The sequence below is a fragment of the Mytilus californianus genome, unplaced genomic scaffold (assembly GCF_021869535.1).
Source record: "Mytilus californianus isolate M0D057914Y unplaced genomic scaffold, xbMytCali1.0.p SCAF_15, whole genome shotgun sequence".
Lineage (NCBI taxonomy): Eukaryota > Metazoa > Mollusca > Bivalvia > Mytilida > Mytilidae > Mytilus > Mytilus californianus.
In genome coordinates, this window is record NW_026262637.1 from 17,692,631 (window position 1) to 17,698,316 (window position 5,686).

Sequence of the window (5,686 nt, forward strand, 5' to 3'; positions counted from 1 at the left end):
TAGATAACATTTTTGTTCGCTTTGGAGATTCCGTATATCGTCAGGTTATCGGAATTCCAATGGGGACTAACTGTGCACCACTTATTGCGGACCTTTTTTTGTATTGCTATGAGTTACAATTTATGACAAAAATCAGCAAAGACCCATCGAAACAACATCTGATACACAAATTTAATAATACTTTTAGATATTTGGATGATATTTTGGCTCTCAATAATGACGACTTCAGTATGTATACTAAAGAAATTTATCCTGTTGGACTTACTTTAAATAAAGCTAATACTAACAATGACCACTGCCCTTTCCTCGATCTTGATATCTATATCATTAACGGAAAGCTTAATACTAAAATATATGATAAAAGAGATGATTTTTCATTTCCTATCGTTAATTATCCATTTTTAGATGGTGACGTTCCCTTGTCACCATCTTACGGTGTTTATATATCTCAACTTGTACGATTCGCTCGTGTATGTAACAATGTTTTAGATTTTAACGAGAGAAATTTATGTATTACTGAAAAATTATTACACCAGGGTTTTCGATATCACAAACTAGTCAAAACATTTACTAAATTTTATCATCGGTATAAGGACATCATTCGTAAATATAGCTCAACATGCAGACTTCTTATACGTTCAGGTATTTCACATCCAATTTTTTATGGAAATATTCTTTATAAAGCACAAAAATGTCAGTATTCACCTCTGAAGCTAACAAAACCTTTAAATAGACTTATTAAGAAGGGATATAGTTACGATACTGTTGTCAGGTCATTAAAGATTGCATATTTTGGCGTTAATATTGATTCACTTATAGGGTCTTTGCATCGGCACTAATCACATTTATTTAAAAACCAGTTGTTGGCATGACACGGGTTATGTTCTTCTCATATATGTTATGATGGTATGATACTAAACCCCTAACGGGAAGGACTGTGCCTGATATTCATATGGTGAAGACATAATCTTTCAATCAGTTTAATTGAAGTCTGGAGCTGGCATGTCAGTTAACTGCTAGTAGTCTGTTGTTATTTATGTATTATTGTCATTTTGTTAATTTTCTTTGGTTACATCTTCTGACATCAGACTCGGACTTCTCTTGAACTGAATTTTAATGTGCGTATTGTTATGCGTTTACTTTTCTACATTGGCTAGAGGTATAGGGGGAGGGTTGAGATCTCATAAACATGTTTAACCCCGCCGCATTTTTGCGCCTGTCCCAAGTCAGGAGCCTCTAGCCTTTGTCAGTCTTGTATTATTTTTAATTTTAGTTTCTTGTGTACAATTTGGAGTTTAGTATGGCGTTCATTATCACTGAACTAGAATATATATTTGTTTAGGGGCCAGCTGAAGGACGCCTCCGGGTGCGGGAATTTCTCGCTGCATTGAAGACCTGTTGGTGACCTTCTGCTGTTGTCTGTTCTATGGTCGAGTTGTTGTCTCTTTGACACATTCCCAAATTCCATTCTCAATTTTATCTGTTTGTACTATTTTATTGTTACTATCTGTTTTGTCAGTCCAAACCACATTTTTGTTCCCTGTACCCTCTTTTATATAAATAACTTCTGCAATGGCTGTAATTCATGCATGAATCCTAATGTTGGATGTGATGAAACAGGCACAGTTTTCATTGGGTTTGTATAATGTTAAATCAATTTCTTCAAATGGAATTACTTTTCCTGAACACGTTTTCTGTTTTGATTTAAAAAGTTTTGATTTAAAAGTGTCATTGATTGGATAAGTATTCTTCATTTTTTCTAAACCTATATCAACAACATCATTATCTGGTATACTCATGTTTACGTTTTATTTGGGTGATTGGCTGTATCATATAGGTAAGAACGATTAAATGTAAATTAAACGATATGCCGTATTCAATTGTCACCTTCCCCTGAACATGATGATTGTTGTTCACAGTTTTATTTTCTATGGGTTGAATATATTACAAAATATGCTTAAATAACGTTGTTTTGTGGTAAAAAAAAATTACCGCTTTTCACTTCTTCAAACCGGAAGTCAAGCATTATGTGCTGAAACATTTTATTTCTTGAAGATGAATATGAGAAGAGAAATACAGCTTTCTTTACTGAAGGAGCCAAATTGATAAATACTTGAAGTAGCTTTTTACTAGGGGTCTCATACAGTCCATGGCAAAGTATGTTATTGTCGGAAAGTTTCTCTCGAATAAAATCTGACGTCTCCTCATCGGCAGGGTCGTTAATGAGAAAAACAATTCCTGACGACGAACATCCTACTGTTTCCAATTCCATGATTTGTTTAAAGTCGTTGTGTAATTATTAATAAAAAAGGTTGTTATAATGTAGGATTGAGAATGGAAACGGGGAATGTGTCCATTAAACAACAACCCGACCAAAGAGCAGAAAACAGCCCAAGGCCACCAATGGATCTACAACACAGCGAGAAAATGTCCGCACCCTGAGGCGGGCATCAGCTGGCCCCTAAACATTATGTATACTAGTTCAGCGAAATGGACGCCAAGCTGAACTTCAGACTATAGTTTTCCATTTTTAACGACTGAAATATAAAATAATTGAATATTTTTATATTTTTTAAGATTTCAAGAGACTGAAAAACAATATTTTTTGTCATTCATGTTTTTTTTACCGATGAAGATATTTATTAGAGCTAAATGTTAATTTGATAAACAATGTATTATACGATATCTGTGTTAGTTTTTCAAACTATAATAAGTTCGAGTTTTTCGTCAAACAATTATTGCTCCACTTTCTATAAATCATAACACGTTTATTAATTAAGATATAATTAAGATCTTAATTATTATTTCAGTGATCTATAAATTAAGAACACTACTGACACAGTTATAGTTAATATAGACCTACAAATAAGTCAACATGGCAAACATTAAACACTAACTAAATTGATTGTCTTAATTAAAACGTTTTTTTCATTGAATAAATATCAACTGCGATATTGGATGTGATTCGCATTATAAGGCCTCGGACCTCAATGATTTTAACAGTGCATTCTCTGTTATAGTTAAAATTGAATTAAAAATAAAAGTCAAACATATAACAAATTCAGCTGCTTATTTAACTTTATCTTCTTATAAAATCATATAAATAACATCTCCCAGCAAAAGCCACCACTGCTTTCTCTTTTGAGAGCTCAGTTAACAAACATCCATCAAATTTAAACGTGACCTTCATGAATGTCGAGAATTATTGTATATCCTACTTCTAATTTTGCAATGGCACACATTGGCCAAATCTGTACTTTCACTGTCTACCATTATTTTTCTCCATGTCTTAATACATTTTTAATAGGATTTTAGTCTTGAACAAGTGCCTAAGGATAATTTCTATCCTACTTTCACTTCGGTCTAAAAACTGTCTTTTACTTTCAACAACAAATATTGTGTTCCATATCGAAACATATTAAAAAAGCAGGACTACACTTATATGCTCCGAAAGTGAAAGTAATACCTTACAGGACCACTTAAATAGTTTATTTTTCAATGAAGAACTATCCCATATAATACCTTTAAGACTCGTTGACAAAGAACAATAGCTGATCTAGTGTTATAAGCTACGTGTACAGTATTTTATTTTAATTGATATATAGTAAAATCTCTGTCAGCTTAGCTGCTCAGTCAGCTACCACTGACAAGTCGATCGTTTCAGGTGAAAGTGAAACAGGTATTACTTTCACTTTCGGAGCATATAAGTGTAGTCCTGCTTTTTTAATGGAGTTGGCGTTTCTCATTTGTTTATATTTCAAGTTATTGTTTGCGTTTGTCGTTTTTATTTTGACCAAGTTTCGGTCTTAAACTAGTTTTTTTTATCTACCACTTTATTTATTTTCCTTTTTTTACAAATAAAAGACAATGATGCTTCTGGCTTCACGTTGTTTTACCCGGATTGATTCTTTATTGACCAGTGAACGATAAAGTACACGCGTTGTATGCGATTCAACCCACCTGCCACGATCTGATTATCTTACAGAGCCCCGGATTGCACTTTTATTTCAGTAGGAGTCAGTCGCTCATTGAACTATGTATTTAGTGTTCGCTTTTTTTTATCTGTCTAAACTTGTTTTTAAATCATAACGAAAATACATAATAGAATAAATCTGTTGGCGGTATCCGTTGACTTCAATATATATATAATTTTCAGTAGAAGTTGCTGACAAATTAATATAACACATGAACAGAAATCAAAATATAGAAAATAAAATAAACATATAAAGTGGTAACAACCATGATTTCTTTCTACAAAAAAAATTAAACCATTACACGTTTCATTAGAGAAGAAATTTTTTGTTGGTTAAAACTGATAACTTACCTTGATCCACGGTAAGGGTAAATGTTTATAAAAACATCATGATATGGATCATTAAATCACATGTTAGTTTGGATTCAATATCATTTAAAAAGTCAAATCAATTATCTGTATTTAAACAATTTGAATATACTTTGCAACCTAAACCTAACTTCTACGTAACGACTATTGTATAATGCTGGCGAGTAATCAAATATTGTCAAGGTTATATAAATAGACTTCTTAATTTGCATATATTTCTATTTATCTTGACGCTTATTTTCTTTTGCAGAAATTTGACCACAAAATATGGAAAATATTCTAAATTCTAAAATATTCCTCGGATATTCCAAAGTTAATAATATTGATTGCATGATTGATCGTTGATTCCTGAAAGACCAGTGGCAATAAATAACATGCAAGAACGAAAACAAACACGTTTTGGGAAATATTAGACACAGGATTGTAACACAGCTCATTTAGAAACAGTGAGCCAATGTGTACCAAAAATAAATTGTTTAGCTTTATTTTTTTGGTACCGTTAATTTTTAACTGATTATTTGTGTTTTTTCATAAAGTTTTGTTGAGATGTAGCACTTAATGTGATTACTTTCTGAAATTGATACCCAAGATAAAAAAGAGTTTCAAAAGAGATCAAAAACCTCTAGGATTGTTTATTTTTATTTTATGTGATCTTTGGCATACAGGTGGCATACTTATAGCGACCCCTGTATTTTTAACAGCCTCACTAGACTAGGGAAAAAATCAAATGAGTTTAGACCCCCATAGTTTTACATACATATATTTAAATAACCAGTACAATTGTTTTTACCTGATAAGCATCATTGTAATACGTAATCATTATCGTATATCCGGTTCATTGACTACCATGTGTTGATTTAACATTGAAAACTATATAGTTGATTGATAAAAATGAGAGTTATAATATGAATTGCAAATTATTGATGTGATTAACAAAAATTAGAAATTATACTGTAATATACGTATGGATCATAAAAGGATAAAGCACATATGGTAAGTACTAAAGTAGTATGAAGCATGATATATGTGGTAATTTACTAATCATATATAATATGCATAATATGCACAGACAAAGATTCAAATATCGATTACATCAAAAAAAAATATTAGTTTTCTTTCTGTCAAGAATAATAAATATTTTTCACCAAGTTTACCTTAAGATACAATAAGATTATTACATATGGAATCGAACACACCTTTAGTTTAGAGCAGTAGAACTAAGTATATTTTTCGATAAAGAGTGCTACTTTCAACATATAGCCCATTTAAAATAAAGTATTATTGCATTAACAATTGTATTACTAGAATTATTTGTACACATTCCTAATAGAATATCTTTTTCAA

At 31.4% G+C, this 5,686-nt stretch overlaps 1 long non-coding RNA gene across 1 annotated transcript; it reads right to left on the bottom strand.

Moving 5' to 3' along the window:
• Window positions 1–1,711: 1,711 nt before the first annotated feature.
• On the bottom strand, window positions 1,712–4,363 carry LOC127725567 (uncharacterized). The gene is made up of 2 exons (XR_007993039.1): window positions 4,325–4,363; window positions 1,712–2,537 (listed from the first exon to the last, which is right to left on the bottom strand). It is a non-coding gene; the product is annotated as an uncharacterized LOC127725567 (long non-coding RNA).
• Between the last annotated feature and the right edge of the window lie 1,323 nt (window positions 4,364–5,686).